At 29.2% G+C, this 26705-nt stretch overlaps 1 protein-coding gene across 3 annotated transcripts in view; it reads right to left on the reverse strand.

Moving 5' to 3' along the window:
- Positions 1 to 24553, reverse strand: part of Rhea (Talin_middle and talin-RS domain-containing protein rhea) — a 44042-nt gene extending 19489 nt beyond the window's left edge. Inside the window, exons 1-2 of one of the 3 annotated variants that reach the window (XM_074241775.1) lie at positions 24273 to 24534; positions 9543 to 9611 (exon numbers count right to left, since the gene is read on the reverse strand). The gene's annotated coding sequence lies outside the window, so the exon portion shown is untranslated. Of the gene's footprint in view, positions 1 to 9542; positions 9612 to 10052; positions 10071 to 24272 lie in introns of those variants that run through there. The other 2 variants (XM_074241776.1, XM_074241777.1) reach the window with 2 other exon arrangements.
- Between the last annotated feature and the right edge of the window lie 2152 nt (positions 24554 to 26705).

The raw sequence follows: 26705 nt of genomic DNA on the forward strand, positions 1-26705 counted from the left end.
GAAGTTTTTTGCGCGGAAAAGCTAATCAGAATTTTTCAGGAGGTTAAAAAGAATAAAAAGGTAATTTATGGTCAGCAACTCCTCCGGGAGTGACAACCCAAGCGAGATAAAAAAAACCTAAGTCAGTGAACGCTGAGAAGAATAGCCAAGTCAGTGAGATAACACGAGTAATGCGGTATTCTGGTGGGAAATTAAATCACTGGCAGGTTCCGACAGACTAACCCTCATTCTGTCGACTATCTGCACTAAACTTTATTCCTTTACCTTCACTCGACCCAATTTATGTTTCAATTTAATCACCTGGCTCCCGAGAACCCAAACTAAATGTAATTTAGTCCCAATAGAGAGCCAAAAAATTTAAAACTCAACAATTGCACTCAACAAACAGAATCTCTCAGTAACGAAAGTCGAAAATTTTTAAAATGGTGCCGATTCATCGAGGCATTGATTGCGACCCTTCACGATTATTCACGGCTGAATCGGATCAACGAACTAACCGGTGAATTTGTATCACGTCGTGGTTCCCTTTGTGTACATAGTCCTCTTCTTATTCTTATCTGCACCCTCGGTGGAAAATCGATCGCTCATTTTTAACTTTGCTCTGATGGATTTGTTTGGATTTAATAAATTTTAGAATCGGAAAAGAAAGGCTAGGAATCACTGAAGGTTTTACCACATAAAGTAAAAGTCGATTTAAACCGTGTAAATTTTTTAACTCTGTTGATACTGAAGATTTATCAAATAATTTAGTACTTAGTTCCGTGTAACCGTTTATAAATTACTGGGGTAGATATTTAACTTAAAAGTGTCTCATTATGAGTGTAAAACTTTAGTTAGTTTCCCAAGCGTCACAAAAAATTATTTTTTGGAAGATTTTATCGATTAAGAAGTCAAAAATTAATAATTGTCAACAAAATATTACCAAAAAATTTTTTTTCCACTTGGATTTGAGTTTTTTAATAAAAATTAATATATAATTGTCCGTAAAAAATTTTATTCAAACGTTAAACTAGTTGTCGCTAATTTAAAAGAGTTTTTGCCAATAAATGTTCTTTTATTCAATTTAAGGACGTTTATCGGCAAGAAAAAGACACCAACAGATTATGGGGCTTGATAAAATATATTAATATGTCGTAAACATTTACAGAAAAATAAATGTATTACTTTATTGAAATATTTTAATAAATAAATCGGCTATTATTTATCGATTTTTAAATATAGTTTCATCGTAAAAATTAGAATATTGACAACTTTTATACACAGAAAAAAAAATAAACGAATCAAGAAAATAATTTGAAAAACTTTCTTGATTTGAGAAGAATCTTAAGGACGTTTATAGACAAGAAAGACACCAATAGGTTATGGGTATTGGTTTCCTTTTCACGCACTAGTGCTGCCTCTTTTTACAGACTATCGCTCACTTCCATTAACGTAAAATATCGAAAGTCACTAACTTCAAACATTTTTATAAAAAATTAACTATACTGCTCGTTTATGTTATTTTTGATGAATAATACTTGTTACATCTTTAATTAATTCTTTTCACTTTTATAAAATAATTCTGAGAAAAATATGGCGATTTTTAATCGCAAATATTTCAAAATGTACTACCTTAAGGACTATTAGAAAAAATTCCTACGTTTAAAGGACACTTAAAAGTGTGTGTATTAAAAAATTGAAAGATATTGTAAAAAAAGTTATTTTCTGATAAACCTCCTTAAGAGAATCTTCTACAATAGAACAGAATAAATTTACTTAAAGGTATTTTTAATTAAAATCTTTCATTTTCCGATTATAAATTTGATTTGCAGTCAAAATATAATTAATAAAATCCTATTTTAAAAACTAATTTAATTCAAGTAGTCAGTAATAGATTTAAACGTCAACTAATAAATTTAAATTGAATTGATTTCAATAAGGCACATGTTACATTTTGAATTGGCGCTCTAATCGTCCAATTTTTTGTCAGACACTGAAAGTTCACTCAACTAAAATCGTAAAATAAAATTCACCTTTAAAAAAGATAAATTAAAGTTTCACAATAAATTATTTTATTTTCTATAAAATTTTGTTAAAAAAATGTGAAAAAAAACTCACCCAATTGCACTGTCACTTCTCACCTTTAAACTCGGTAAATTAAAAATTTTATTTATATTTATTTACCCATGATCGTTGAATTTTGACTTTCGGTTTCTTACGATTGAGACTCCGGGTCTTAAAGTAATAAATTAACCCTACGAAACTGCAGCACCGCTTAAAGTACATGGCAATTAAAATTAAAAGTGAAATTATTTAAAAAATTCACTGGAATGAACGAAATATTAAGTAGTAAATTCAAAGGGTGAGGCTTTAAAGTAAAGCACTTAATTGAGGCTGGATTTAAAATTGTTGGGCTTAGTCTGATAAGCGAGGACGAACTGAACGTTTGCTCGCGGTGGAGCTTGAACCTTCACTGAGTCGGGGAACCACCCCTTATTTCCGGGTTTGCGCGACGGTCCAAGTCCAAAGGGTGCTCGGCTCAAAAGGAAGGGAGAGAAGAGGGGGAGAGGATCACAAGAGTAAGCACGATTGTAAGAGGGTGGAAGGTAGAGGTAGAGGTGAATTTGTGAAATCGCGGTTGCTGCTGCTGCTGCTGCTTTTGGGGTTGGGGGATGCGATGACTACTGGTATAGTAGTAGTGGTAGTACTTCTGCGCATTGGTGCCCCAGTAACACGACCTTTGACATACACATTACAGAAATAATAACAAATGTACTATGCCATTTAACTGCCATTACTTTTGATGCTTTATATTAAGTTATAATTTTTGAATTTCACCCGGTAAATTTTCACAGAGTTTCTTATTCAGTTATTGTTCATGTTACGGTAATTTATGTGAGCACCATTTTTTACTACTAAACTTCGGATTAAGTCACATGAATTTATAGAAGTTGAAATCAAGTTTACAGCTTAATTTGAGGTTAAATTTCTGAGAATTAATGATAGAGATGGAAATTTTAAATTGTCTCGAGGTTATTGATTATGTTGAAAAAGTTTTTTAAAATGGTAATTTTTGATTTTTTTGAAATTCAATTTTTGATTTTTTGGAATTTAATTTTTGAGTTTTTGAAAATTTATAAGTTAATTTAAAAAAAATTTTTACGGATATTTTTAAAATTTTGAAAATTTTTTTCAAATTTAAGATTCAATTTTAGGAAATTCTTAGTAGATAAAAATACAAAAATAAATTCCTCAGATATAGCCAAAAATATTAATAATTGCCGAAAAAATTTTCAATTTCTTTTTTAACAAATAATATAAATTTGAAAAAAAATTTTTAAATCTTGAAATTTTTCAAATTAGTTTCAATTTTTTAAAACTTCAAGCTTCAAAATTAATAAAAGAAAATGTGAAATCAAATTTACATATTAATTTAAATTTCAAAGTTTTGAAAATTTTCAAAAAGCTCAAAATTTAAATCTTAAAATTAATTTTTTTTTACAAATTTCTGAAAACTTGAAATTAATTAAAATTCTAAATTAATAAAAATTGTATCGATTTTCCATGCAAAAATTAAAATTTTCCAAATTTATACTTTTGAAATTTTAACAATTTCCAAAACAAAAATTTAATTTTTTAATTTAAAATCTTTACAAGCGTAAAATTCTAAATGAATTTTGATGTACGTAAAAATCATGAACAAGCATTTTTATCGATACATAGTCTGACAATAATCAAATTAAATAAAAAAAATCCTAAGACTTCTAAATCACCTGTCAGAAAAAAAATTCTCCCGTGAAAAGAAAAAGCTTGTAATGAACCAGACGTCCCAAGTCTATAATCCTCCTCACAATCATAAAATCACTTTGTACAATATATTTTCCTCGGTTTACCATTGTCACATTTAAATCGGATCTAACAACCCCGTTTGAGATTGATAGAGTGACTAGATAACACTATTTACCCTAATTCCCCCGATTCCCGTGCAAGTTAAAATTCCCAAATAGACCCCATTCACCTCTACACCTTCACTCGCAATGCAAAAGCAAAAGCAGAAGCAAATTATTGCTCGCCCCTGTACGACTTATTCCCATTTATTAAATAGAAACTCTCAAATAACCCCCTGACGCTCTTTGGGAATTCACACTGGCATTATGATATTCGGTTTCAAGATGTTAAACACTACTTATCAACTATTCTAACCCTCTAATTGACAACAATTTATTTAATTACGGTTTTTTGTCCCCTTGCACCGAAATTTATACCCTGTATAAAACAGGGTATAAAGGGAAGGTAACTTGGACAAACAAGCCCTTATTAGCGACAATTGATGTAATTTTGGCTATCAAACCCCAACGGAATAATGAATGCGTGTATCGACTTACCAATTCGGCATGATGATCTGGTTGATCTTCCTTACTCGGATTTAAAAACAAACTTGCTTCGTAGTCGAGAAACAAGGACGGAGTTTAAGGGTAGAAGGGTAGAAGGTGAAGGATAGAAGTGTGACAACAAAAGTAACAAAAAGACACGATAAATAAGGAATATAATGGTTAGAAAAAATATATCTACGAAAGGCACAGTGTGGGACGGTTTTTGATCTTTCATCCGGTGACGAATAAATCTAAAGGCTACTGGTGATTTATTGGTTGAAAAAATACCGATGACAATAATCTATAAGGCTAAATCAAAAAAAAAATTTTTTTGATTGGTCTAAGCACACGGTGAGGGTAAGACTAAGGTTAAGGTAGTTACTGTTTTGGCACCAACTTTAAACAATTGGACGGCTGTAATAAGGCACAGTGGATGCGACAACCGAATTAATAATAAAAGGCACGAAGTAACAAACAGTAAACAATAAACGGTAAGGCAACGAGAGAAGGAAGAAATAACTTAAGGACCGGTTGCTGATGTGGAAATAAAAGTACTAAGTGGACAGAGGGTGAAAGGACAAAGGGTAAAGAGAACGAGGATGTTACCCCGACGGCTGTCGCCAAAGAAGTGATGCCTCTGTGGCCTAGCGCGCGGTACCCAGCCAAAGTTTGTCCTATTTGCGCGCGCAGAAACCACCCTCATTGGTCCAGCGAGAACCTCTCACCCCGTCAACCTCCACGGCTGATGAAAATAATAAATGCCAAGAAATAACCCCCTCTTGCCTGTTTTTGACTCCCACTTTAATCTACTGAGAGTCGCCTCTAAGGATCTTATTCTAACCCTAACTTGAAGCTGGATTTGGATATGGTGCATCGGAAGGATAACGATACCTTTTTAGCGGTTGTGAAGGGGATGAAGAATTAGAAAGTGGTCGAAAATTTGATCGCTTTTCAAATTGCTAGTTTTGATGATTCATTTCATCTGCTGCTGCGTACTATTTCCTTCAGACCAATTTAAAAATATTTTTGGTAATTTATTCGCATTAGTATAGATTTTACTAATCAAATAAAGTATTTGTAGAATTTGTTTCGAATTTTATTAAAAAAATAAAAATTGGAAATTTTATTACGGTTACTGGAAGTAACTTAATTTCAAATTGAATACATTAATGTTACTCAATGCAGTTGTTCTAATCGTCAATATTTTATAGTGATATTTTTCGGAATCCATGTTGTGAATTATTGAATACTTGCTGGAAATTATGCTGCTTTCAACAGTATATTATCCTTTAAATTTAAATCAAGCTCTTGACTTCTATGCTTAAAAAAGCTAGAATTGAAACTAAATTTTAAGATAATTAATAGTTATTGTGTGTAATTATAGTTAGTTAAAAAAGATTATCATCCTGGGTAAAAAAATTTCAACAGTTTTGGAACAAATGACAATTTTTGATGATTGATTTGATTCAATTTTTGTGTATCTATCTTACAGATAAATTTAGTCTGTTTTTGCGTGCTATTACCGTCATACTATCTCAAGACTATCTTCAGTATTTTATTTAATCTGTTATCGATAGTCTCCAGATTAAAATCGAATTATTTAGTCAGATTGTCAGACTGTTTTTGATTGCATCCGGGCCAACCTTAGTCTACTTTTATCATTCAGACATTTAGAGTCAAAATCTTTTGAAGCGGCAGAATAAATCTTACTTTCTCTCTCCGTAAAAATACTATATCAACGAATTTTCGATCAAAAATAGCATAAAATTTTGATTGAAGTTTAAAAACAAAACAGAAAGTTCAATTACAGATTAATCAAATTAAAAACAAATCAAATTTTTTGGCCCAGTTTTATTAAAAGCACTCTAAACAAGATAGATGTTCAACTATTTCAACGCCCAGATTATTTAAACAGAAAACAAATCAAAAACTCTTTAGATAGCAGTAGATCGAAAACAGTAAAATTTTTTTTAAGCTTGACTAAAGATCAAAACTTTCAAGTTCAGTTCATTCAAATTCAAGTTTAAATTTTTCGAAAGGAAAAGAGAAGTGAGATTTTAATAAGGAAAATAGAATCTAGATCTGTCAATCAGAATTGACTAGACGGTTGGGCGCCAATTGGCTCTGCGGAATTGGTCCTTAGAAGTGAGAGCCATGAAGAATATTTTTATCACTAGATCTGCTGATTTGAAAGCTTTTGAGGGTATGCAATGTCTTTCGAATTGAAATTCTGCTGATGTGTGAAGAATAATCGTTTGTTTACCCGAATTTCGAACAAACTCTGTAATTTGGAAGCAAAAATGAAGTTCTAAGCCCCTTAATGAGGATGTATAAACATTTGTTGATGGTGTATTCTCAGATAAATCGACTGGACTATTTCCAAAATCCATTTATCCAATTCCCAATTGAATGTGGCAATGTCGAAGTTCCGGGTGGAAATTGCCCGAAAAGTACGGGGATGCATCGCTTGAATTTTAAAGACACACACCCAAATCCGTGTCGATGTGTGTTTACATTTGAATGGTATTTGTGATTAATCGAGCCGATAATATAAGTCCTAGCGTTTGATTGACACTCAAACTGATAAGCTCCCCGTGGATTCAAAACTTGAAATATTAAAAGCTTTTTTCATTTCCTGCCTAATGCTGTTCACTGTTAACTGTTACATAAATTTTGGGTTTTCGTAAAAAATAGATTTTATTAATCCGTATCCCGCAGCTACCCCTGTTCTTGAGGCCGCCGGGTTAGAAGCCGCCCCACGATGTACATACACGGGCATCCGGTCGAAAGTGCTGCATAAATAGCCCGTACATCTCAATTCACCCCCTGTTGAGGGCATCGCCTTACACGTCGTGCTTCTGAGTGACAATCTACCCTCCTTATTCTTCTTTGGCTTCAATAAACTTCATTTTCCGAAATTATTTTCACCCTACGTTCCAAATTATTGTCACAACCACCTATGGTTTTTTATTTATCATTTTCACTATCGCTATTTTTTATTCATTGTTTGCTTTTTATTAATATCATTTGTTTAGAATAAAATCATGAGTTGTTAATTTATAGCAAATATTATTGATGGATAAAAAATCATTTTTTCTCCCAAATAAATGACTAATAAATCCTTCTATCAGTACATCTGAGAAAAATGCATCCAAATCGAAAGTAGCCAAATCTAATTATTTACCAATTCGCTACAGAATGACCGTAGGGCAGTTTCTCTTTTTAAAAAGCAGCTGATTTTCATCCCTAGAAAGGTGCATCGGTCAAGAAATTTTCATTCCATAAATCTAGACTTAATATGGGAAAATATGGAAGTCATTCGATTTCAATAAGAGAAAAAAAATTTACTTTATATCCATACAAAAAAATGAAATTTTTACGCGTTTATTGTATTGACCATAAATTAAAAGTAATCGATGACATAAAGAAAAAATAAAATGGCATGACTCAGAAATGGTGGTTTTCCTAAGGCACGAGTTCGTCGTAAAATCCCGTCACCCTCGACATTTCGTTTTCAGAATTCAATGCACCTTAAGTCTGTATATATATATAAACTAATATTGAAATAGTTCCGCACCGTAGACTTATAAACATAACACTTAATTGCGACAAATATGGCCCGTTAAATTTGAATAGGCACGCGATGATGAGGCGCACCAACCTCCAGAAAGAGTATGTACATTAAAGGGGTCGGCTTTTAAATTTCTTAGTATTGTTCTCGCATTTCCCATCTTGAAGCTAGCTCCCGCCGAAAATGAAAAATTCAACGTTTTCGATGAGCACAAGAGAGAGTGACTGACGCTTAACATTTAATCGTCACGGCAAACGTAAATCGAATATGTCAAGTTTGCTTATCTTCGCCCGATAAAACCTCGTGTAATTTGGCGTAGTAGATTTTAATCGAACTCTTAATATCGGGATAGGAGTCAAATCTGGTAGCGGTCGTCCAGAGATGGTGACACCCTCGCTCGATTGTCAACTTATCGGTAATCGAAATCGACCTTTCGGCTGGACATCTGTTGAAATTTTTCCATCTGTCCCATCATCACGATTATCATAACAAATTAACGGATTTCCCTTTTATTTACTCGAGAGAAAATTGTAGGGGCTGTGTAGAGAAATTTGATGATTTATTTTGAAGGAAATATTACTTTTGTTGGAAAAAAATATTATTGCAACGGTACTAGGATTGGAATATTGAAATATTCTAGTTCAAATTTCCTCAAAGGAGACACACATTCTTCGTTACACTGTCATTATAGCCTAACAATCTAAGCACAAAGATTTTTTGAAGATTATCTTGTAGCGATAGAACAATTGAGAAAATTTGAACATGAAAAAAATTTATTATTTTAGAACTTTATACTTGGAATTAAAATATAAGATGTTCAAATGTTAATTGATTTTTTGAAGTATATATGAGCTACACGAGGTATTTTATCTCTGTTTTCAAAAATTAACTTTCAAATAGCCCGCGCTTTGCAAAAGAGGCGCCATCTAGCGGATTCTAGTACAAACATATAGACTACTGCGCCACCTTCCAGTGATCTCGAACGACACTCGATAAAAAGTAATTACAATTAAATATAAGAAGAGGGAACCGTGAATTGCTAATCAGTTTCTTTCAACAATAACACTCGGAAGTTTTTAAATTATTAACATCTCCTAATTAATAAATTTTTTTCATTGTTTTATTTCAAACTTTTCAAAGGTTTTTTATTACCGTGTTTAAAAAATTCTTTTCTTACCCATTAAAAATCATTCATTACCATCAATAAAACCTTCAAAATATTTTTATTTTCCAATATTTTAAAACAATAAGATAAAAAAATTTTTTAATTTGTTAAGATGTGTTTGAAATGTTGAAATAAGCTTTTTTTATCAACCCTACTAAGCAATACTGGCTATTGAATTTTAAATTACGCGCTCACCGATGCGTCATTTGTGTAATTAATACTTCACACTACCAACATCAAAGTAGAGAAAAAGAAATAGAAACATTTTTTTTTCAGCGCGTAATTCTTGACCGATCATTTCTTAAATCAATTATACTGCTGAAGATATAACAGTATAATTAAAACCATGTATCGTTTGACCATCGGAATGGAATTCTCGATATTTTGAATAGTCACTCGATTAATTCGGTTGATTAAATTTGAAAAAATTTGAGATTAAATATCATTAACTCACCTAAGTATAAAAATAGTTTCTTAAATTTGTGAATCCTTGAGTCGTTTTAGTCGATGGTTTTTGTGGAATCTGCAACAAATAAAAAGTTATTTTAATAACCGATATTGAAGTTTCAGTGTGTACGCATAAACATATTAACTTTAAGTTTAAGTATAAGGATAAGTTAAAAGAGGGGACTCTATTTAATTGAACTGGATTAAACTAGATTTACGATTGATATAAACGATCGGCATCCAAAGTACGTGTCTAACGAGCCCATTACAAGATTACGTATTATCAACTTCTTTTATTATCTTTTTACGCGAAGCAATAAAAATAACAAAAATAAAATAAAATAAATAATATCAGAGGTTGATATAGAAAATACGTCGAAATATTTATCAAAAAAATACGACCCTTGAGAAAAGGATAAATCGCGCTCCTCGGCCTCGGAAAAGCACTCGCGGGTTGTGGGAGCGCGAGGAATTGCAGGTACAGGGTTATAGATATGGAGCAATGCTTGATGTCTACAGTATATAGCGCTCCAGCGGAGTTTGCGATCGGTGAAGTGGGTGTAAAAAGGACCTGGAGAGAAAGACAGGATGAGAGGCGCCAAAACGTCGCGGCGCCACCCCCGGCGCCCGTCACATTGCCGCCATACCCATCCTCCTATTAAATTCAACCCCGTTTCGGCCACCTTCGCCATCTCTTTTCAGTTCTTCGCTCTGACACGTTCTCGATCACTGAATCCTTACTCCTTTCAATGGCTGATTTCTGATAGAATTTTCTTATGATTAAATGAATTTCTTTAAAAATCAGTAATTGTAATAAACTTATAACTTATAACTGCTTTCATAAGGATATCGCCGTGAATAATAATTTCCAACCAATTTTGATGAAATTCGGCTTACCTATTCTTCGAACGATCACCTTAGACGAGTTTGAAGATGAGGTAAATCAGTAAATAATTGTGGAAACGGTGGTAATTTACAATTATTGAAATTAAAATAACCCAATTACCGTGACTGTTCTAAAATAATTCTCGAATTAAAAGAGATAGGTCATTTTTAAAAAAGGCACTATTTACCTGATTAAGTAATCTTTATTACAGCCAGGTTAACTTTAACTTAATAATTGTTTTTATCGATTTAATTGAGGCTGTAAGTTATTGCAATAATTTGGATATTGTGTGAAGAAAGTCATAGGGTGTCGCTGACTATTCTCATGCTAACTTTGTGTAATTAAAAATACTTTTTTTCGAACAACTACCTTGATCTAGCTCTGAGATTAACGCTCTAAATAAATCAGTTCAGAAATGGTCAGCGTCTTTTATTTTAAAAAACAAAGAACAATATCAACCGCAGTGTCATCTGGATAATGCCTTCAGAGTTTTCAACAGAAACTCAAGGTAGACTTTGGTGAGCTTTTTTTTCGAGCGATTGCCTTGGACAAGTTCAAAGGCAAGTTGATTCGCTTTATTTTTTTGGAAACAGTCAGTGTTAGAAAGTTCAAAAATTTCTAAACAAACGAATTTTAGGTTCATTTAATGGAAATAAATTTATTTACTCATTATATAACTGTTATTAATTATTGTAACTCATAGGCCATATGTTCTCGAATAACAATAAACTCGAGTTAAAATTTTATTTTCCTCCTCATTAATTAAAATTGTTGTGGGGATCACGAACAGCGAGCTAAAAATTCAATAAATTCATATAAAATTTTTGAGAATGAAAGTAAATGGTAGGATTTTACTGCATACCTATCTTGAAACTTAAGATTCTTATTGATGCAAGCTTTTAGTAAAGATCATATCCCTTGGTCTATTCATTCGCCACGTTTAATCTAAGACCACCCTTGTTTGTTCAGTTTTGGATTACAACTCGTCTAATGGATTATACGTATCTATCTATATCTATATATACTGTATATTATATTGTATCTATGGCTTGACATTTACTTACACAAAAACTATGATTATTTTTCATATAAAATCATTCCTTAGTCCTCAATAATTCCCGTCATTCTAACACTTACAAATAAACCAAACTATAATACCGAATTTCTATTTTTATTTGTCCAACATATTGACTATTAATTTCTTTATTTTCATCTCTTAAAAAAAAAAAAGTACTAAATTAATACAATTTCCAAATTTGAGGCATGCAGTTTTGACTAAAATGACGCTTCAAAAAAAAAAAATTCAACAGAAATACAGCCCTTCAATTACATAAGGGCCACAACAAACCCCAGTCAAAATATCAGTCAACATAAAATGACAAAAAGTATAAGTATGACTTTCACATTCTGGTATTTGAAATTATTGATCGTGAATTGTGACCTAGACCCCAGATGTGCATAGAAACTGTTCTTTGAACCCGAGAGCAAATAACAGACAATATTTCAAATCCAGAAGCTCGATATTCGATGGTCAACGGTCAATGAAGATCAGTTTTAGATGCGAAAAAAATTATGCATTTTTTTACATCCAAGAAAAAGAAAAGCACTCAGAAATCTGAGGATTGTTTTCCATTTCAATTCAATCACAATGGACGTTGCCAGAGACAAGGGAAGGAAAAAGCTCCGTTAATGCATCCATACGGATAAAGTTACTATTTATACACACGTTCTTATCTGTATTGTAAATATAAACTCCACCGGAGAGACACAATGAATTTATGAAGTATTTTTTCTTGGATTGGGAGCCTGCAATTGATTGGCTTCTGGAAATGAGAGCGCCATTTTTATGACCAATGGAGAATTTGTAAGTTGAAGGTCGATTTGAAAGACCTTCAAAACAAGAATCAAGTTAATTATGTTAAAATTCCGCATTTTTTCGAATTCAATGAACCGAATTAATCGAGTGACTATTCAAAATATCGAGAATTCCATTCCGATAGTCAAACGGTACATGGTTTTAATTGTACTGTTATATCTTCAGCAGTATAATTGATTTAAGAAATGATCGGTCAAGAATTTCGCGCTGAAAAAAAAATGTTTCTATTTCTTTTTCTCTATTTTGATGTTGGTAGTGTGAAGTATTAATTACACAAATGGCGCATCGGTGAGCGCGTAATTTAAAATTCAATAGCCAGTATTGCTTAGTAGGGTTGATAAAAAAAGCTTATTTCAACATTTCAAACACATCTTAACAAATTAAAAAATTTTTTTATCTTATTGTTTTAAAATATTGGAAAATAAAAATATTTTGAAGGTTTTATTGATGGTAATGAATAATTTTTAATGGGTAAGAAAAGAATTTTTTAAACGCGATAATAAATAACCTTTGAAAAGTTTGAAATAAAACAATGAAAAAAATTTATTAATTAGGAGATGTTAATAATTTAAAAACTTCCGAGTGTTATTGTTGAAAGAAACTGATTAGCAATTCACGGTTCCCTCTTTTTATATTTAATTGTAATTACCTTTTATCGAATGTCGTTCGAGATCACTGGAAGGTGGCGCAGTAGTCTATATGTTTGTACTAGAATTCGTTAGATGGCGCCTATTTTGCAAAACGCGGGCTATTTGAAAGTTAATTTTTGAAAACAGAGATAAAATACCTCGTGTAGCTCATATATGCTTCAAAAAATCAATTAACATTTGAACATCTTATATTTTAATTCCAAGTATAAAGTTCTAAAATAATAAATTTTTTTCATGTTCAAATTTTCTCAATTGTTCTATCGCTACAAGATAATCTTCAAAAAATCTTTGTGCTTAGATCGTTCGGCTATAATGACAGTGTAACGAAGCATGATTGTCTCCTTTGAGGAAATGAGTGTGTCACCATGCCGTGTAACTAAATAACAGGTAACACATGATTACATCAGTGCTATTACACATACACATGTACAGGTAGACAACAGCTGTGTGTGTTCACTAAGCTTGGCCGTGATGAACACAAGACGTAGCGGTGTTGACTATTCCATGGGAGTATGTATATAAGTTGTAGGACGCTACCCAGAATTAGATGATTGCACGAAATTGCCTTGAATTTCATCCCCTTTGAAAGAGGTACGCTGCCCACAGAGTCCGTACGGGGGACTCCTGGATAAATTAGTTACCCCAAATACTCTACCACCAATCATGAGTCTCTGCGTCTAGCAGAACCCATTCAATCCATGGCACAGTGATCTTATAATAATAATATAAAATATTCTGTGTGTACAATGTCCATAGATGCACTCTTGATCGCAAATATCGAGTTAAGTTGCAACAGAAGGAATTATTCAATAAAATTATCTACATCTTGATCAAGCTCAAAGTTATGAGGTATATATTAGGTTTATATTAAACATGAGCTAGTTTTTTACAATCGAACATCTGATTAAAGCTTAAAGACTTCTATTAATTATAAAATAACAGTCTCAAAAATTTTAAACTAAACTAAAATTTTGTTCAAAATTTAAATATTTCGTCCTACACGGAAAAAACAAGATAACACTGAATATCATCCCAGATTATATTCAGTGATATCTGTGGTGAAATTTTTTTTTAGATAGTAACTAGTATAATCCAGATTATATTGATTGTGATATCTGGATTATACTCATTATAATCTGAATTATACTCATTGCAATCTGGATTATATTCATTATAATCTGGATTATACTCATTATAATCTGGATTATACTCATTATAATCTGGATTATACTCATTATAATCTGGATTATACTAGCTACTATTCCCTGGCTTACATGTTCTTAAGAAAAATACAATAAAAATTTTTGTACTTTTCCAAATTTTTTTCATTGCATTTGTGAATAATTATAAAAAAATTCTTGAATAAATAAATCAAGATAAATTTTTTAGTTCACGCTATTTGAATTAAGATGATGAATTTAATTAAAATGATGTTATTTATTAAAAAATTATTTTTTTTTACTCTTATTTCAATTATTTATTGTTAAAAAAATTGATAAAGATCTGAAATTTTTTACATGTCACATTTTCAGATAATTTTTAAAGTTTAAATTGACTTTTGATTTTTTTTTTTTTAAAGACTTTTTGATAAATATTCATACATATTTTTCAAAAATTTTTTTTTTGGAGTGAAAATTTATAATCTATATTATTAAGAGAATAAGCATAATAATTTTAAAAAATTTTGTTTCGAATTTCAAGACAAAAAATTCTCGATAAATATTTATTAACATTCAATAAAGCTTATTAAATACTTACAACTGCTTCTATCAGAGTAATTGTAACAAATGTTTACTATATAGTTTATTTTTATCATGAAACATCATGAAATTACAAGCAAAGTATCTCAATATATAAATAAAACAATTACTCTATTAATATATGTAATATGTATATAAGGAATACAAATAATAATAGCGAGTGCTTAAGGTCGTGAAAATTAATAGTTCGGTCTCTAATGGTCATATTAAACGCGGTACATGATGTTTAATGTGTAATTGCTGAACATGACTAAATTGAATACTAAGACTATTACGCCATATTATTATGTAGTATAGAGTCATTGTTATTTATTAGTTTAGTCATTTCTTATTCATGGGAAATTATTAATCAGTCAGTACAAGAATAAACGGTTAATTTTTCTCAAGTACTATTTTTTGTTCTTACATTTATCTTAATTTTTTCAATAGCGAATAGAATATTTTTAATGATAGTGTAATTTATACTTAATACAATTTTTACAACATGGGTTAAATCCTAATCTGTCTAGGGTGGAGCTATTTGACCTGATAAGCGGTCGTTCCTTTATATACTATTTAACTATAAAATAAAAAAATGTAGAAACATATTTTTTGTGTTTATACGTTTTATATCTAACAATTACCACGTTAATTAATGAATACATTACTTTTGCTGATACTCAATAAAAAATATGAAAATAAAATTCTTTTTAACGAAAAAGTAAAAAAAAAAAAAATTCCACATTTAAAAAGTTTTAAAAATAATAGTTGCAATTTTTAAAAAATATGTTTTTAGCTCTAATTTAATTAATAAAAAAAAATTAAAAGTATCATTAAAAAAAATAACTTAATTAGTAAGATTGAATTAATTCTTTTTTATTTTGATAGCTTAAAAAATTCTTAATTTTAAAAAATTGAATTTTTATTTAAAATTAAAAAAAAAATTGAAATTAAAATTTAGTTTAAATTTAAATTAAAAATTAAAAAATATTTTTAAAACAAGAATTATTAATTTGTATTTAGAAGTTCAGAAAAAAAATTTTTTTTGTAGTATGATCTCGAAAATATTTCATTAAAATTTTAACTAAATTTATTTAATATCTGAGAGATCTGGCAATTACTTAAATTAAATGAGACATTCTATAAAATTCAGGCTAAACAATTGTCAAAATAATTTTTTTGATATCAATTAATTTTTTTTATATCAACGTGGATAATTAAAAAAATAAAAAGATATAAAATTAAATTGAAATTCATAGTTGCAGAGTTAAAAATTTATAAAAATTTAATAAAAAACGCTAATTCAAAACTATATTTTCAAACTTGATGTTTAAAAAAGCGTCCTTAATTTATTTATTTTTTTAACAAAAAATTCTTGTTTTTTTCTAAAAAATTCAAGAGTAAACTGTTAAACACTCATTTTATGTACAATAAATGTTTAAAAAAAAATTTTTAAGTTAAGGATAATGACAGAGTATTATAAATTTTACAAAATAAATTAAATTAGAGTTAAAAAAATAATTAATCGGTGAATTTTAGTAAATTAATGATTTTTATTAAAATTTTTTTTATTCAATTTTATTTATTAATTTTTAAATACTATTAAAAAAAAGTCTTATTAAAAACAAATTTTAAACTTAATATGATTAATGCCAAAAAAACATTAAGAACATTAATTTACACTGATAGAAAAACAATCTTGACTCAAGAAACTTTTTTTCTTCAAAATTTGAACTCTTGAAACTAGATATAGATATATTTCTTTCAAGAATTTTTGTCTCTTGGTTCAAGATAGGCAATAACATTGATTCAAGATGTTACCGACTTGTGTTAAGAATGGCTTTTTTTTTGAGTCATTAATTCACTTATTTCCAAGAAATAATTTTTTTTCGGTACAACAATTAAAGACTATTTAGTTTTTGAAATATACTTTGATGAATTATTTTAAGTTTTTTAAAAGATAATGTTATTTTGGTTGAAAAACTAAATGTATCGATTGAAGATAATATAGTTCTTAAGCCAAGAAAATCTAAATCAAGACAAGAAATTCTTAAAGCAAAATAATCATTTGTCTTCCAAAATAAATTCTTAAATCAAGAAAATATCTCTTGAGTCAACATAAATTTTCTATCAGTGCATGGAAAGAAATTTTCTTTAAAATTTACTCTTAAATTAACGAGAAAAATTACCGGACTGTACACAGAAAAAAAATTAACTTGATTCAAGAGAAAAATTTTTAAACCAAGAATATATTTTTGAAGAGGGCAATTGTCTTGAATCAAGACGAAAAATTCTTGAATTACGTAAAATTTTCGTAAGTCAAGAAAGATTTCCTTAAATCTAGAATTTTTCTACTCAAATCAAAAATATTAAGTTCTTCAAAATTATATACTTTATTCAAGAAATTTTTTTTTTCTATGTATTGTAATCGTGGGACGCTAAGGTGCTGCTTTACTAATATAATAATTAATAAATAATAATTGTAAACCTTGTAATATTAAATATTAGGAGATAGTTATAGGGTTTAAGAAGGTTGCATGTTTTAAGCAGCAGATTCCCCGATTCCCCTTCGTGGAAACTCTCGACAGCTTAATCTAATTACACGCGAAGCACTCAGACGCAGTACTGATCATTATCGTAGAGGATTTACTTGCTATGCACTGTATATGTTATATATTGTATTATATTACTAAACTGGTGACTACTGACTATTAATACCTCAACATACCACTGAAGACTAATCAACAGTATTTTTACCACGCTGATTAATTTTACTACTTCATTATAAATAATTAAAAAATTATCCCCTGTTAGTTTTTATAAATTTAATTCTAATGCTCCAAATTGGGACATAGCTCGTTTTTATGTTAATTAATTTAATATATAATGTTACCGAGAGCTTCTAAAAGAATAATTATCAATTAGTTAAAATATTATTTGTTATTACATTCTTGTTTGCATTAATTAATCAACATATTAATATTTTAATGACATTGACAATATTGTTTATCAAAATTAATTATTAAAACATTTTCCCGGAAAAAATAAATAAAAAAACCAAGGACGTGATGTCCGGTAGCCGCGAAACGGAAAGTCAAGTTCCGGTCTGTGTAATATATAAATATACAGGGTGTCTCTGAAGTGGCGGGAGTAATTGTTGGGGTCGATAGAGAAAAAAATACTGAATCGAAAGTTCCTGAGCCAAAAATTTTTTTGGGCCATAGAATTTGAGTTATGAATTAAAAACGATAGCCAATCAGAAGCGCGCTATTCGAGAAATGAAAATGAGCGGGGAAGTAGAGGAGACGCGAGAGTGAGATGCTGCAATAGCAGCTTACTCGCTCACACAAAGCCGAGCATGAGAGGGGATTGTGACGCTATGAGCCGAGTACGTAAGTGTGAATGAGTGGATGTATGAGGTCGCAAGCGGACGGCTTAATGTATGAGTGTGTGTCCGTGTATCGCAGCATTATTGGAGGCGTTGTAACGCTGAATTACAGCTAACCGGGTACTCTAAGACAGAGGAAAAAATTTTAATTTTTATTTTTATTCGAAAAATTTAATAAAAAAATAAAAAGGCCCAAGATTTAACCAGACCCACAGAAACGGAGAGTAAATTTTTAATTCTCATTTATTTTGCTGGGGATTATTTTCAAATACAAAAAAAAAAGGCTAAGATTCAACTGGAATCCAAAAAGAGATGGATGAAAAAATTTTATTTTTTATTTTTAATCAGCAAAATTATTTTTCTTTAAAAAAGAGCCCAATCTCGACTGGAGCAAGAAAAATGATTGAAAAATTTTATTATTAATTTTCAATCAACAAAATTATTATAAAAAAATAAATGGGCCCAAGTCTCAACCGGACCCAAACAAACGGATAAAAATTTTTATTACTTACTTAATTTGCTGGAAATTATCTTTAAAAACGAAAAAATGCCCAAGACTCGATCGGATCCAAAAAATAACAGTACAAAAATTTTTTCCTTATTTTCAATCAGCAAAATTGTTTCTTTTAAAAAAGGCCCAATCTCGACTGGAGCAAAAAAATGATTAAAAAATTTTATTATTAATTTTCAATCAACAAAATTATTTAAAAAAAAATAGTCCGCAGACTCAACCGGACCCAAACAAACAGATAGATAGTTTTAATTACTTATTTATTTTGATGGGAATTATTTTAAAAACGAAGAAAATCGCCCAAGACTCGACCGGACCCAAAAAAAAAAATAAATTGAAAAATTTTGTTTTCATTTTCAATCAGCCAAATTAATTTCTTTTCGAAACAAGGCCCAATCTCAAACAGACTAAGAGAAACTAATTAAAAAATTTTATTTTTTATTATTAATCAAATATTATTTAAAAAAGAAAATAAGCCACAGACTTAACCGGACTTAAACAAACGGATAGAAAATTTTTATTACTTACTTAATTTGCTGGAAATTATCTTTAAAAACGAAAAAATGCCCAAGACTCCATCAGACCGAAAGGGAGATGAATAAAAAAATTTTACTATTCATTTTTAATCATCATAATTAACTTTTTTATAATAAAAGGCTCAATTTCGACCGGACCCAGAAAAAATGATCCAAAAATTTTATTTTTTATTGTTGATCATCAAAACTAATTAAAAAAACAAATGAGGCCCTAGACTCAACTGGACCCAAACAAACGGATAAATAATTTTTATTACTTATTTATTTTGCAGGAAATTATTTTTGAAAACGATAAAAATGCCCTAGACTCGACCAGACCCGAAATAAAATAAATTGAAAATCTTTGTTTTTCTATTTTTAATCAGCAAAATTATTTTCCTTTGAAAAAGGGCCTGATCTCGACTGGAGCAAGAAAAAATAATTGAAAAGTTTTATAATGAATTTTTAATCAACAAAATTTTTTAAAAAAGAAAATAGGCCCCAGACTTAACTGGACCCAAACAAACGGAAAGAAAACTTTTATTCCTGTTTTTTTGTTGGGAATTATTTTTCGAAACAAAAAAATTGCCCAAGACTCGACCGGACCCGAAAAAGATAAATCGAAAAATTTTATTTCTAAATATTAATTAACTAAATTATTAAGAAAAAAAAAAATAGACCCAAGACGCAGCAGGACCCAAATAAACGGATAGAAATTTTTATTACTTGATCACCAAGATTAATTTTCCTTGAAAAGAAAGGCCCAATCTCAAACAGACTTCGAATAACTGATTGAAAAATTTTATTATCAATTATTAATTAACAACATTATTCTTAAAAAAATTAATAGGCCCCAGACTCAATCGGACCCAAACAAACGGATCGAAAACTTTTATTTCCCATTCATTTTGCTAGGAATTATTTTTAAAAACGAAAAAATGCCCAAGACTCGACCAGAGCCAAGAATAGAAGAATGCAAAAAAATTTATTTTCTCTTTTCAATAACAAACAAAAATTTATTGAACAAAAATCAGCCTAATCTTGACAAGACGATAAAAACTGATTGAAAAATTTATTATCAATTATTAATTGACAAAATTATTTCAAAAAAGAAAATAGGCCCCAGACTCAACCGGACCAAAACGAACAGATAGAAAATTTTTATTACTTATTTCTTATGCTCGGAATAATTTTTGAAAACAGAAGGAATTGCCCAAGACTCAACCGGACCCAACCAAACGGATGGAAAACTTTCATTTCTCATTTATTTTGCTGGGAATTATTCTGTAAAATAATTTTTCAATTAATCGTCAGGTAAAATGTCAAAAAATAAATTAAAACAAACATTGAACTCAAGTCCCAATAATTTTGATATTTTAATTAAAATTATTTTTTAATTAATTGACAGGTAAAATGTCAAATAAGGAATTGAAAAAAATCGCTCTCGAGTCCTGATAATTTTGATATTTTTATTAAAATTATTTATCAGTTAATTAACAGGTAAAATGTCAACTAATAAATTAAAAAAAAATTGAACTCAAGTCCGAATAATTTTGATATTTTAATTGAAATTATTTATCAGTTAATTGACAGGTAAAATGTAAAAAAATATACTAAAAAAATCGCTCTCGAGTCCTGATAATTTTGATATTATTATTAAAATTATTAATCACTTAATCAACAAGCGAAATGTCAAATGATAAATTAAAAAAAAATTGAACTCAAGTCCGAATAATTTTGATATTTTTAATAGAATTATCTATCAGTGAATTAACAGGTAGAATGTCAAATTATAAATTAAGAAAAAAATTGAACTCAAGTCCGAATAATTTTGATATTTTTATTAGAATTATCTATCAGTGAATTAACAGGTAGAGTGTCAAATTATAAATTAAGAAAAAAATTGAACTCAAGTCCGAATAATTTTGATATTTTTATTAGAATTATCTATCGGTGAATTAACAGGTAGAATGTCAAATTATAAATTAAGAAAAAAATTGAACTCAAGTCCGAACAATTTTGATATTTTTATAAAAATTATTTTTAATTAATTGACAGGTAAATAAATAATAAATTAAAAAAAAAAATTGAACTCAGGTCCTGATAATTTTGATATTTTAATTAAAGTTGTTTATCAATCAATTGACTGTTAAAATCCTGAATAATAAATTAAAAATAAATCGCACTCATGTTCTCATAATTTTGATCTTATAATTGAAATAAATTTCTAATGAATTGACGGGTAAAATCCCAAGTATCAAATTAAGTAGTAATCGCACCCAAGCCCTGATAATTTTGATATTTTAATTTAAATTATTTATCACTTAATTGATAGGTAAAATGTCAAATGATAAATTAACAAAACATTGAATTCAAGTCCTTATAATTTTGATATTTCAATTTAAATATTCTTTTTATTCACTGACAGGTAAAATGTCGAAGAAAATATGAAAAAGAAATGGCATTCACGTTTTAGTAATTTTGATATTTTAGTTTCCCTTTTTCTTAGCAAAGAAATCATTTCAAAAAAATCTACAGGTGTTTCGGCAGTTCAAGGATAACTTTACTTTAATGTTATTAGTTTGCATTCACATCATTACACTTTACTCCTTTTATTAAGCAATTAAGATTCCAGTTGAATCTTAGCCTTTTTTTTTTTTGTATTTGAAAATAATCCCCAGCAAAATAAATGAGAATTAAAAATTTACTCTCCGTTTCTGTGGGTCTGGTTAAATCTTGGGCCTTTTTATTTTTTTATTAAATTTTTTCGAATAAAAATAAAAATTAAAATTTTTTCCTCTGTCTTAGAGTACCCGGTTAGCTTTAATTCAGCGTTACAACGCCTCCAATAATGCTGCGATACACGGACACACACTCATACATTAAGCCGTCCGCTTGCGACCTCATACATCCACTCATTCACACTTACGTACTCGGCTCATAGCGTCACAATCCCCTCTCATGCTCGGCTTTGTGTGAGCGAGTAAGCTGCTATTGCAGCATCTCACTCTCGCGTCTCCTCTACTTCCCCGCTCATTTTCATTTCTCGAATAGCGCGCTTCTGATTGGCTATCGTTTTTAATTCATAACTCAAATTCTATGGCCCAAAAAAATTTTTGGCTCAGGAACTTTCGATTCAGTATTTTTTTCTCTATCGACCCCAACAATTACTCCCGCCACTTCAGAGACACCCTGTATAAATATATATATATATATATATATATATATATATATATATATATATATATATATATATATATATATATATATATATATATATATATATATATATATATATATATTAATAGATGTTACATGAGTATATACACTAACTGGGTGATATTTTCTTTTTACTTTTACCAAAATTTTTAATTATAAAGATTAAATTTAAAATTAAAAAAAAAAAAATTTTTTTTTCTTGATTTTTAAAAATTTTAAATTTGAAAATTATTATTAGGAATTATTGCTCTTATCAGGTCTAAATTCTTCTGTAATTAATTTTAATCAGGATATTGCAGACCAAAATAATAATTTTTTATTTTATTTATTTTAGTTATTAATAAATAAACTTTTATTTATTTATTTAAAAGTATGTTTAAAAATTCGTCTATTATTTTCTAGTTAATATCGATAAGTAACAAATTATCAACAATAACCTTTAAATAAACCCGAAGTTTCAGTCTTTGCTTTTTGGAAGAGATCTTAATTATTTAAAAAAAAAAAAAAAAAAATTATTTTTTATGGAATCTCAAATCATGATCTAATACTTAAATTGGCAATAACTCCTAAAATATTAATTTTATCGAAAAATGATAAGAAACCAAAATTGTAGCTTAGAAAATTTTCTACAAATAATGTTTTTATACTATAGAGCTATTTTTAATATTTTAGGAGATATAATTTTTTATAAAATCCTCACATAATAAAAAATCAAAAATTATTATCTACTGACTCGAAAAACGATGATAACTTCTAAAATATTGATTTTTTGGAAAAATTGTAAGAATTTAAAATTGTAGCTTAGAAAATTTCCTACAAAAAACGTTTCTATACCACTGAGCTACTTTCAATATTTTAAGAGATACAGTGAGTTAAGTAGTGATCATTATCTAGTCACTATAAAAAATTATTATAACTGAGAATATTGATTTTAAATAAAAATATTATTATTACTACTATTGAATTTTTTCAACTTTCAAATGATAATTGAAATTGATATAAAATTAGTTATAATTATAATAATTTCAGTGTAAACATTCAAATATAAACTTAGACTTAAAAATAAGTCTTCTAATTTCTGAAAAAATCTCTGATTCACCAAAAATTTATTTTTGTAAAGCTTTTATTTCTTTAAAAGTCCACTAAGCTCCATAATAAAAATATAAACTAATAATAATTAATATGATAGTTGAATAAATACCTAATAATTTAATTCAAAGTAAAATTATTAAAAATTTCGAGATTTATTTTAAAACAAAATTTTTTTCTATTAAAATTAAAATTAAAAATATTATCTTCAATAATTAATAAATGACACTTATAATTTGTCAATTGACATCTTCAAGTTTATTAAAAATCAACAGACACCTGACAATATATAAATTTTATCGAAAAAATTTAATTAGTTCTTAAAAAATATTTATGAAAAAATTTTTTTTAAAAATCCTAAAAATAATTAGATATTAATTTCAGTAAAAAAACATTTGCTACTGGCTAGAATAAATTCAAAATAAATAATCGACCAATCGGGATCCTTGATTTGAATATCGCTCCGAAAAACAATTAAAATGACGTAATAATAACTAAAAAACGGCACGGTTGACCTGTCAATTATTACGTGTGTTATGAATCACATCTATTTTCGGAAAGCCAAATCATTGCGAAAAGCCCATTTACCAGAGCTCCAAGAATTACGGAGGTTGTAGGTTAACCCCGCGCAAATCCGTGGAAAAATTCAAAAAAATTTTTTCAAAATTCCCTCTCTCAGCAAAAAAAATCCCTGTATTAAAAATTCTGACAATAAAATCCGTAAAAATAAGGGTCCATTGACAGAAATGGAGTTTCACGAGATGAGATCGGCGCACGCCCATCTGTCTCCGAAAAATCAATAGTATTTTTAAAAAACTAAAATCCTCCCCTGGGTATCTTTTGATGAAAAAAATTACAACTTACAGTTAAATTTATCCATGTATCTCCCAGTTTTCAATCAACAAACTCCAAATTATTCAAATAAAAACACTTTTTAAAACTGGTATTAACAATTTGTCACTTGTACGCTACAAACTCACGTTCACACACAACACATGAAACTTGTGCGACTCTGGCGCTACTATCTTGCGTTATTTCGTTTCTCTGACGAACCAGGACCGGAGTTAGCCGAGTAAAACCCGAAATATGGCTCTTTAACTGGAGAGTTTTTGAGGAAAGTAAAAATCCCAAAAAATCGATTTAAAAAGTCGTAAAAGAGCTCTAATTTTTGGTAAAATCATTTTTTTTACTTCTTAGCGACAAAATGGCCGCCGCAGCCATCTCGCGAGTCTCAAAGGCTCGGGAGCCAGCCGCGGTAAATACTGCACTGATATACAAATATAGCAAATCCAAACAAACAGCGTTTGACTAAAAATAATATTATTTTATAACTCCAGACTCACGTGGCCGACAAATTTTTATTCCGGATCATTGGACTTGAAACCTCGTTTTAAATTTTACATTTTTCATCCAATTTTTTTGACTAGAATATAAAAAAAAAATTTTTTTTTTAGTATTTTTGAAAGATTAAAATCTTAATTCAAGATTATGTAAAGAGATACGCATAATCTTTTACTTTATTTTATTTATTAAGGAGATAATTTTGGAACGTATTTACGAGGTGCACGGAACGCGCCAAATTTGGTCATGCCAGCCTCCATTCAGATCTACGTCCCTCGTACTTACATTACTTATATCTATCTTATACTGCTTATACCACGTTTTAAGTTACTGTACATATGAATGTGTATATTGGAAGCGTAACACATGCAGCACATCACACATGGCTTTTGTGTACCGCCTTGTGTGTGTGGTAAACTCTGATTATATGATGCAAGCAAGAAAGCATAATCATATCTTATCTAGTCTACTGAATCTCTGCATTTATATAAATAAATATATCATTATACTCGCGGAGTTAACATGCAATTATCAGGGAATGGTACATATAATTTTTTGGGAAAAAAAATTTCTTTCACATGACCTGTTTTTTATGAAACAGCTTTTTAAAAACGCACGTGTTTCAACAACTTTACTATTAAATATAAAAAGTTATTTGTACAAAAAATTTTTTACTTCTTACGTAATTCAGAGAAAGAATTTGCTTTTAAAAGTGATGACAACATTGTCAGCTTTTTAGTTGTTATTATTATTTATTATGACGGTAGCTGTTGATTTATTTTTGATGTAGGAATTTCGAAAATACAATTTATCCAAAAATCAGTAATTGTAATAAACTTATAACTTATAACTGCTTTCATAAGGATATCGCCGTGAATAATAATTTCCAACCAATTTTGATGAAATTCGGCTTACCTATTCTTCGAACGATCATCTTAGACGAGTTAGAAGATGAGGTAAATCAGTAAATAATTGTGGAAACGGTGGTAATTTACAATTATTAAAATTAAAATAACCCAATTACCGTGACTATTCTAAAATAACTCTCGAATTAAAAGAGATAGGTCATTTTTAAAAAAGGCACTATTTACCTGATTAAGTAATCTTTATTACAGTCAGGTTAACTTTAACTTAATAATTGTTTTTATCGATTTTATTGAGGCTGTAAGTTATTGCAATAATTTGGATATTGTGTGAAGAAAGTCACAGGGTGTCACTGACCATTCTCATGCTAACTTTGTGTAATTAAAAATACTTTTTTTTCGGACAACTACCTTGATCTAGCTCTGAGATTAACGCTCTAAATAAATCAGTTCAGAAATGGTCAGCGTTTTTTATTTTAAAAAATAAAGAACAATATCAACCGCAGTGTCATCTGGATAATGCCTTCAGAGTTTTCAACAGAAACTCAAGGTGGAACTTGGTGAACTTTTTTTTCGAGCGATTTCCTTGGACAAGTTCACAGACAAGCTGATTCGCTTTATTTTTTTGGAAACAGTCAGTGTTAGAAAGTTCAAAAATTTCTAAACAAACGAATTTTAGGTTCATTTAATGGAAATAAATTTATTTACTCATTATATAACTGTTATTAATTATTGTAACTCATAGGCCATATGTTCTCGAATAACAATAAACTCGAGTTAAAATTTTATTGTCCTCCTCATTAATTAAAATTGTTGTGGAGATCACGAACAGCGAGCCAAAAAAGGATGCGTAAATTAGAGGCAATATCTATCTCCCACATTATGAATTAATGGATCGATGTCTAAATATATGTTTGCTGCAATGTCAATGACATAAATAGACCCAATAAATAAATTCGTATATATATTTTTTTCATTTGATTTAAATTGTTGCGACAACAATAATGAATTTAATATGAGCTTGTTGACATCGAAGACGCCCAATAGGGTGACGGTCCGTTACAAGAACATTCCACCGTTTGTGTATCGATGG

Source organism: Cotesia typhae, unplaced genomic scaffold, assembly GCF_013202065.1.
Source record: "Cotesia typhae breed Kobodo isofemale line unplaced genomic scaffold, CoteBio_Ctyphae contig_36, whole genome shotgun sequence".
Lineage (NCBI taxonomy): Eukaryota > Metazoa > Arthropoda > Insecta > Hymenoptera > Braconidae > Cotesia > Cotesia typhae.